The sequence below is a fragment of the Habropoda laboriosa genome, unplaced genomic scaffold (assembly GCF_001263275.1).
Source record: "Habropoda laboriosa isolate 0110345459 unplaced genomic scaffold, ASM126327v1 scaffold126, whole genome shotgun sequence".
Classification (NCBI taxonomy): Eukaryota; Metazoa; Arthropoda; class Insecta; order Hymenoptera; family Apidae; genus Habropoda; species Habropoda laboriosa.
In genome coordinates, this window is record NW_017100288.1 from 912,928 (window position 1) to 923,192 (window position 10,265).

Here is a 10,265-nt window from a genome sequence, read left to right on the forward strand (position 1 = left end):
AAACTTCTTTGGTTTTTCATTAAATAAATTTCTCGCTTTCGACACAAACTTATAGGGCGACCTAATATTTTTCACCATAAGTATACATTTAAAATTTTTTAACTGCTATGCTGTATTTCTCTGGCTGACTACATCTCTACTACACAGTGTAAACTATAGTAAATATACTATAATCACCTTCAGTAGCAAAAGAGTTAAATCAATTACCTACAGTTCACCTAATCAGAACCTAAGGATATTCCTCGATAATAAACATCAGGAAAATAATGAAACACTAAAATCCTACTTAAACCAGAATTACCAAAAACAAACAAACCTCTCATCTACCAAATCACATCCTCGAAAGGACAGCCATAACCGCAATCACCTTTAGCAGTGAAAATGTTAAATCAATCACCTACACTTCACATAATCAAAACATCTACCAATATTCCTCGAAACTACCAAACCCCTAAAATCCCACACTAAATCAGAACGACCAAAAACGAAAGAAATAAATTCGCGTTCGGAAAAATCCTCTCATCTACCAAAGCACATCCTCGAAAGACAGACATAACCTTGCTGGATCTGTCGAGAGCGTTAGCCTCGCAACATAATCTCCATCGAAATTTATCGGTGGATTCCCATTCACCGTTCCCCCATGAAACGAAAGTGACTGTAACCAAACGGCACTTCGTTTATTCCAAGTCCGCTCGTTAATTTTCCCGAGCAATGAGCCCTGGGTATATCACCGTAACGCCAACGATCCAACTTCTCCTCATAAAAATTTATAACACGCTCGCGACCTTACGATACTCGCGTTCGACTGTCGAACCAGCGTTAAGCTCTCTCTCTCTCTCTCTCTTTGTGCACAGATCACTTGTTTCTCCTCAACGTGGCTTGTGAATTCGCCAACATCGTTCCACAGGAAGATTAAAACGATACAGAGAGGCTGTAAACGCGTCGCCTCGTCTACTGTGCGCTCGTAACAAGCTATCATAAACGAGTGTTTATTAAAATATACGGGATATCAGAGACACTCGGACGAGTTTATGTTGGTTTCACGAGCATATCAAGGATGGCGTTAATTTGTGAGAACGAAGTTTCGTGTTTCTTGGGCTAGTGGTGTCCAATGACGCTGGTCAATGTGGCTTTTGTCACAAAGAATGTTTCAAATCTGCAATCAGATTTTTTCCATAACCTATAGTTCCTGTGTGACAGTGCTTTGTGTTAGTTAATAATGAGTGAATTCGCTGTTATTTTGTCAATAACAGTGTAATAGGGTGAATTTAATTTGTGCTCAGAGTGCCTGAGTCGAATATTGTGTTGTACTTTTATAGTGTTTTAATAAATTTGAGAAAAGTATGAGTTAATAAACATGACAGACAGCTTCTACTGTAAAAATTCAAATGTTGTCATTTGATAACTGTCGTTCCTAATTTTTAAAAAATAGGTTTTTCACTTAAAAAATCTGAAAAATTTCTTGGATACGTAACACCCTGGCTATAGTATCTCAGATTTTTTTCAGAAATTTTTACAGGATGGAACGAAAGAAATAAAGTGTAAACTGTAAATCATGTTTAGGTCGATAACTACCCTAATGATTGAAGCAGAGGCACTTTAATCATGCTTATTCGACTCTACCCTTTGAGTAGCTTCGTTGAAAACCCTAATTTCTATACTTTCACCAGAGATAGGTGTATCAAAAAATTTTTCCCTATATTTATATCGCAACTGTGTCAAATATATGGAAATTTACAATTATTATTACACTGACCAAACACAAAATGGAACAAAATCATCCCTAAATACTACTTCGCAATTTTCGCAAAAGTGATTAGACGTGCGATCCGAATTGTGCAAATGAAAAATTATCTAAATTCCAGGTTGCAAAGAAGACGAAACGCAGCGGGGCTATTCTCCAGGCTCTTAACTGAATGCAATTAGTCCAATTGTCTTGAGTCCGTGTAATTGAAGCAGTTATAGAGCATCGCGAGCAGAAAGTGTTAATGGAATCAGCCCAGCATTTAACGAATGAAATCCAACTCTGACATAAAACAGTCCGTTTAATTCACGCTAAAAGGGAAATTTCTGATAGAATTACAAACTCTTGAAACGAATACGTAAAACGGATTAAAATCAACCTTAAAATCCGCGGAATCTACGATTCGTTGCTGCTACTGCCGCAATAAGAAAAAAAAGAAAGAAAAACACCGTACAATTCAATGAAGTTTATTCCAGTTTCAATCTTTTCACCAGTTCTGATAATCTGCGTGTCACGGTAGATCAGAGAGTGAACGCGCCATTAATTCGTTTATGCTACGCTGTGTACCGGACCGAACAGGATTTTAAACGGCCCTCATAAAAATTTATACGCGTGTATCGAAGGTTTCGCGTCGCGCGGCAAACACCAAGAATCCATCCATTAAATTTCGCCGCAACGGTGAACCGGGCGCGTCGAAATTCTGTAATCGCGAAAATAACGGTGACAAATTGCGCGGCTGCCGGCTGTAGAATATTGAGATAAATTGTTTTTGACGGTTCACGAAGAAATTCTGAAGAAATTGTAATAAATCGTCCTCGGGGGAGGAAGAATATGCTCGTAAAAACCACAATGGAATACATATTTTACAGCCCATAAATCATCGGATATTTAGTAGATTCAAGGTAAGGACGAAATTTCTGTTACGATACGATAGTAACGCTTATTCATCGATCACCCGGTATTTTCTTCCATTATTCTTCCAAACATTGCAGTAATTTTAGAGGGGCGATAGCGTACAATTTTAGTTCTGTTGTATTTTTTTATTTGGATAGAGGAAAAACGTGTTTACTTGGATATTAGATCACGCTGTTGGGTCTGTGGAATGAAAATATACGGGGTGTCCAAATTTTTTCTGATCAAACTTTATCAAACTTTGTGAGCATGTTGTATGGGTGTAAGTGAGAAGAAAGTGTCGTATGAACATGGGTCGTTTGAAGATTTGTTGAGAAGTTATAGCAAAAATACGGAATACGAAGGAAGTGTGTTTCGTATTATTGTTGTAGCTTTCCAATGAAGCTTCAAACGACCTATGTTTATATGACATTTTCTTCTTAGCTATACTCGTAGAACATATTGGCAAAGTTTGATCGGAAACAACTGGGACACCCTGTATATGTTAGAAAGCAGTAATATGAATTTTGAAGTACACTAGTATTCAAAAATTCCAAGGTAAAATTCATTTCTATATAATTACTATTAATTTTAAAAAGCGAAATCATTTGTAAGAGTCTTTGAAATCGACAAAGACGATAATTCCAAATTTTTAAACGATCGTGCATTGAAAACAGAATGTAACTGTTCTCTTTTATTTCGAAATCCTGCTTGCTCCAAAACAGAGAACGTTTCAAAGAAATCCTTAGGAAATTCTTCGAATAAGAAATGTCATATCTCCTTTTCACAAGTGAAAATAATTTCCCGGAATTTTATCGTTGCTCTTGTGTTTCCATGTAAATTCCAAGGAATTGCTTAGATGCTCGGCAAGAAATTACAGATGAAAATGTATGCAAATTACTCGCGACGGCAAGAAACTCAGCTTTGAAATGAAGTCCGATCGACCCATCGATCGTGGTTTCGGTCGAAAAAGGAAATTTAAGTGGGAACTCGTGTAACTTATAACCGGACCAGAGATTGGTGGTTCAAGGGAAAATGATCCCGGGGCAAGAAAATAGGGATCGAAAATGGATCTGACCACGTGGAGACAAGGCGAGGTCCTTCGGGAAATATACATGTATTATTTCATGTTATGTAAAGAAACAGTGGAAATTGAATAATACGAAAGGACAACAGTGTGAAATGTAGTCTTGTTTATCTAGAATTTTACTTCATTCGAAGCGTATTTGGAAATTTAAAGAAGCTGCTCGAGCAACACGAAGACTGTGAGAAATTTGAATTTGAAATAAATTGATACTTAACAGAGGAAGTTAATTAAAGCATAACAATGTGAAAATGAAATTAATCAGGTATTAAAATTTGTATGTAAATATTTAGGCATTACTATACGCAAAATATTTGTAGCATTTTTTCAGCTTAGGTTTTATCAGACAAGAAGAGACGAATATATTTTTCAGGATGTTGACACTTTTTTCTCACAAACAATGATATCAAAGCTTGAAAATAGGTCGACTTGCTTTTATACAGCTGCCATCCATAAATCAGACGATCGTCATGATCGAAATATTGCAGGGAACGAAACATTCTCGCGGATCCATCAAACGGATATCTTTTCTCTGGATATTTAACCCTTTCATCGCAAAAGCAAAACACACGTTATGCGCGATAAATTTATGATGCAGCATAAATCACAGTATACTGTCTATAAAACACTCTTTTTACTGGAAAGGTGGCAACTTTATTGAGAAATGAAATTACGAACAAAATGCAAATTGGGTACTTGTATACTTTAATAGCATGTAGTAAACAATTGTTAATTTAATAACATTCTAAAACGCAAGGGAGAAACTGTTAAAAATGCAAAGAAATGCAAAATTGAAAATTAGAAGCACCTTTTAACGTTGTTTTTAAATAAAAATTACGCGATAGAAATAAATGAACTGTAAGCTTATACAAACAAGTAAAATTATCATATAGTAATGATAAAACATATATAAATTATTATATACATTATCTACAATTATTCCTACGTATCAAATAAATTATTATACACAATACTGTACAAAGAAAAGAAAGATAAAGGACATAATAAAAATTTTACGAATCGAATCACCTAATAAATAATTTACTTATTCCTACAATAAATTCCAAATATCTCATATGTCCAAAAAGAAAAATGAAGAAAAATAAGAAAATCCGTGTTCTAATTAAATGACCTAAAATCAAATAAATTCTTCTAACATTCCCACGGATAAGAGTCCTCGTTAATTGACGTCAATCAAACGCACAGAACTCGCTAGTCGCTTCCGACTCTACTCTTTGTAAGTCGGCGAAACGTTTCCACAGCTAACAAGCTGCCACATTTTTGCCGTCTCGCTTTAATCAAAGTCCAATTACCGACACGGCGTGGAATGTTTTTCGAGCTGCGGTATTAAAATTCGCGTTACACCGTTCGAGCTGGCCGAAAAATTAAATTATATCGCTTTCGCCATTATTACCAGCCCGTTCGCGCCGCCGTTTCTCCAAATTGTTTCCTTTGTTACTGCCCCCGACCGCGGATGAGCTTCTTGCCTCAGGTAACTTGTTAATGAAAAGCGCTAAACAAAGGTCACGAACTTCCTCGAACGGATTGTATCGTTTTATGAGATTCGAAGGATTTTTAGTAGTGTTTTTGAATTATTGGTGGTATTCAAAATTAGAGGATTCGCTGTGAATACAAAATTGTTATTAGTAGCAGCTTAGGTTAAATTAGGAATAATTTTTTATTTTATAAATGGAAGAGTTGTGAATTGTGAAACATTATATTGAATTTTTATGATTTATCAAGTCTCTGAGTTTGGAAATTGGTAATCTCGAAATACAAAAGCTGTAGAATTTAGGAAAATTATGTTGGCATGAACAATATTTTAGGAATTGAAAACTCTGAAATTTGAGAAATACAGAATTCAAGGATGAAGAGTCTATAAAGTCTGTATTTCCTCTACGAATCAACTGTGACATAATCGACAGAATTTCTTATCTCGTCATACAAGCATAGCACAACTAAAATTATTCTATAAATTGGCTTTCACTGTAACTTCACATTTTTTACCTCGAATCTTTTTTACATTTTACACTCAAATTTACAGAAATGTGTATTATTTTAAAACACTAATTTATGAAAGATAATGTTAATTCATTCCTACTGAAGATACTCAGAATAGTGTATCTTTTTTTATATTAAATTTCCACAGAAGCTTCACAAATACGAAAGAGTACAACCATCTGGCCAGATATAAAAATTGAATTTCCACTTTACTTCCTTGTCTTACGATTCCTCTCGTATCCGCGTGCGGTTGAATCAGCATACTTTGAAATTCACAGCTTTAACAATGTGCCGGATAAAACATACTGCAATTTCATACATAATCCATATCTCACAATTTTCAATCGTATAAAACCCAAAGCTACACTTCCACTCGAAATCAAAATTTACAACCAGCGTAATTCGCGTTCTTCTTAATACTTCGATCATAATCTGCTTTAATACAAGCTAAGGCTTAAAGTGAGAGAACTATTTAAATAAAAAAAATCACGTTTTCAGGAAACCTATATACAGAGTGTCTCCTTTCTTTTTAACCCTTTGACTGCTGGAAACTCGAAAGTGAAACACTCGCTGCATACAACTGAGTTATGGCATTAATAGTCATTCTGCACAATACATCAGCCAAATCACGTTTTTCCTGAATATTTCGTATTTTATATTTGTCAAACAAGTAATACGTACACTACCGGCAAAAAGTTTGGAATCACCGAGCATTGCAATTTACACAAAAATTTCCAGAAAAAAGTCAGCGACTTTGAGAATTTTTTGTCGTTCGAATCAATTGATATGAGATAAATTGAAAAATGTAGAATTGCGATAAACTTAATAATAATAATAATATCGATGAAAAGTGGGAGGTGATTCCAAACTTTTATAAAATACAGACTATACATATGAAGGCAGCTAACCTACAATTTTTTTTCTAACTATGCATCTAAGCGTCAGACATTTATTGTTTTAATACTGTATCAAGAAAACAAGTGCTAATCTGTTACGGATTAATTACATTTAGTAATCCTCAGTGTTGCAAATTCAAACGAAAGTTAGGATTACAACGAATTTTTCTTACCAATACAACCGTTTTTCTCACATCTTCACCAGAATCTCTGTCACGAGTCCGGCACGTTGTTATAGGTTAAAGGGTTAAGAGCTGTATAGAAGGATTTCGAAGCTTAAAAATTTCTTAATAATCTTCTATCATCGCACGTGATTTCTCAGCAAAATCACAAGAACAATCGTTGTAATACTGGCAATTGAACGTCTCAGATGAACAAAGCTAAATAGTAGCGTATTCAGAGAGCTCTCCCTTCCGTCACACATACGACTGAGCAAGTAGAGAACGCCGCCCCTTTAAAAAAGAATCCTCATCTTTGTTGTTGCCGCTGTGAATAAGTCAATTGCGTTTACCAACGAGTCGAGGCGAATTGGATTATCTTGGAAGGGTGGCGAAGCAACGGCATGCGGAGGCACACGCGACACTCGCTTTCCTCTCGCGTTCGAGAGAAGAGAGCTTTGAACACGCTGCCGTGTGGCGGATCGTTGGCCGTTTGAGTGAGTGGAAACATTTGTAAAGCGCGTCGCTTTAACGATCCCGAGGCTCGTCGTCTCGACGCGTCGCGACGCTGCTGTGGCGAACGAATTCCCCTCTCGGCGAGGCAATGAGCCGCGTTTTCTTTCCGAAAAAAAATCGAGCAGCTGCTGCTTTTGTCGCGGCTGCTAACGAAGCGCGTGGAGCGGGCACAAAGGAGTTCCGGCGAGTCGCCAGGCTTTATCTGATAACGCTCCGTTGTGATAACAACGGAGCCACGATCCTCGCGTTTCTAATTGCGATCTTGCGATTTTCTGCGTCACTTTTGAACAATTCTTTCTTAGGCTTCTTCGAAGGAAATTCGACATACTGGCGTGTTAATGTGCGTACTGGCGCGTCTTTCGGGTTTGTATTTGAGGCTTTTCACTCATTTTCAGCTGTCTGAAGATAAATTTACAAAACGCTGTAAATGGTTCTGTTTCTCTTCAGAGATGCCAAAGCAGATGTTTCACGAGTTAAATAGAATTTCTTTGGAAAATATTAATTAGGGTTGGAATTCACCCGTACGATGCGCGGTGCAAACAGCAAACAGGATTCCTGGTGGTGGTGTGAATGAGGAAATGGTGCAAAGGTGGTTCAAAAAGTTTCGTGATGGAGATCTCAGTCTTACCAATAAAAAAATTGAACCAATACATTAATTATATATTATACACGAATAGTCTTTCGTTTTAAAAACAGAAGATACTATCTCTCACAGAAGAATCCGAAATTAATCGTTAATCACTGGCCAGCTCGATATCATAGATGAATTACATTTGACAACGCAATTTTGATAAAAAGGTTCCAAATTCAGCTCATCTCCTTTACTAATGAAGGTGATTTTTGTGAATTTTTTTTTCAAGGAACAATTCAGTAGATCTTCTTGAAGCTTTTAATACGCATTACAGAATATCCGAAGAAGTAAAAAATAATTCGACAGAGGTATTTCGATCAATACATTTCAGTCTCGTAACGACAAACTGCACCTATGTATTGTTATCGAGCAAGGTTTATGGGTCGTGTCAAGTGATGAATTTTAAGCTGATTGCCAGGAAAATCGAAATGGACGATCGTTACTACGTTGTTTCACGGATATTTCGTGCTATTACGGTTAATGCATAATAAATAATCTAATAAGTCATATTTTCCATCCTTATTATTCACGGGCCGCGCATTAACGATGATGAACACCCGCGGTTAAAGTACCAGCATTCGTTAGTGTCAAATAATGTTGGGGCGTACAGCAATTCACCGGCATACTTTCAGTCTTGCGAATCCATTTCATTTTCTCCAGCAGGAAAATTCCGTGTTTTAATCACGATATGGATACTTTCGTACCTCACTTGCTAATTTTCTGTAGAAATTAACCTGTGGCAAGTGTGCTAATCAATTTCTCCAATTGCTATCATCGTTGTAGCTTTTCTGTGCGTATGATTGTATTGAAAATTTTAAAAATTTCTTAGAGTGAATATGTTTCACTTTACTTTTACTTTTTTTAATTTTTTTTTTTCACTTTACTTTTGTGAGTGAATATAGGCGCTTCGAAAATTTACTCACACTTTCGGCACGCTTCTAATCTAATTTAATTCTTAATTTTATCTTATAAAGACTTCTACCTTAATTTTTAACGGAAGAAATTTTGAAACGATACAGCCGAAGGGAAAGATTTCGAAAGCGAAAGGGTTAATCTGTGTGTCTGAGATAATAATAGTTATCCTCCACATAAGTTGCAATTTTCGAAAAGTTACAAATTTTACCATACGAAACGTAATTAATTTTTATACGAAAAATGTAACAGATAAACAAGAATGAATAGCGTACGTATATTATACAGAACGGGTCGTGTAAAATAGGTCACCTAATTATCTTTTCTAGTTACGGAGGTGTAGGAGAAAATTTTTGCACGTAATTTAAATGGTTTCAGTGGGCGAATAAAATGGAAGAGGACATATTACACATTTAAACTCTCGAATCTTGCACACATTACGAACTCTGTGAACTCGTGTTTCATAGAATTTCGTGTTAATGCGTTTCCTCGCGGCGGCATACAGCAGCAACAAAGATGTCCAATGAAACTTCCTCTGGTATTACCAAAACCAAGCATCGGGGAGTATAAAATTGAAGGAAAATAACATTGTTTATAGGGAAAGTAGTTTCAGAGTTCTGATTATGTAAACTGCAGTTCGTGCGTAAAGTTTAATGCTGGTTTTACCGGGATATACATGATCCGAAAGTAATTTACATTTTCGTGATAAAACCAACGGGACACGTCGATTTGCACCGGTTTTTTTTTCTGGCTACAAAGGAATTTTTCGAATCGTGAATGAAAAAGGAACTCGCATAGAACCATCGTGAAAGTAGTAGAAATGTCGATACGAGTTTGAATTATATTTCTAAATTGATATTAGTAATGGAAGAATGGTGACAATATACAGGGTAAATTAAAATACGCGATGAACTAGTTTGCTGTAGATAAAAATGAATTTAATTATTAACTGACTTTGCTTATTTGAAATTTATTAATTTTTGTATTTTGTAATTTTTAAATGTAGAAAATTTAATCTTTGTTCAATCCTTCCAGTTAAACTGAGATTTTTATTTTTGTAACAAAGTGATTTTTAGCATTACTGCATCGTGCATGATTTGTATCACTGAATATAAGGGTGTTCGATAAATCGATAAAGTAATTCCTTACAGAGAAAATAAGTAAGGAGTGTACACTTAGAATACAATTTTTCAATTGCTTGCCTAGTTTTTAACAAATATAAATTTGAACGTGAAATTACAATGCTGCACTTTTTCTGTTAAAAAGTTTAAAAAGTTTCTCTTTCTGTCTATAGTATCTCAAAAATTAAAAATTCACAATTCTATTTTTCTTATAACACTTAAATTTATCCTAACAGATCTTCAATTTTCCATGTTTCTAGCCTCGAAAGATATCTTTCAATGCACTCAAATACACTCTCTCTGTCTATACT

The 10,265-nt window shown here is 35.6% G+C and overlaps 1 protein-coding gene across 1 annotated transcript in view; it reads right to left on the reverse strand.

Annotated features, from left to right (window-relative positions):
- The window catches only part of LOC108573766 (cysteine-rich secretory protein 3-like), a 42,632-nt gene that overhangs the window by 18,639 nt on the left and 13,728 nt on the right, over positions 1–10,265 (reverse strand). The gene's annotated exons all lie outside the window — the stretch shown is intronic.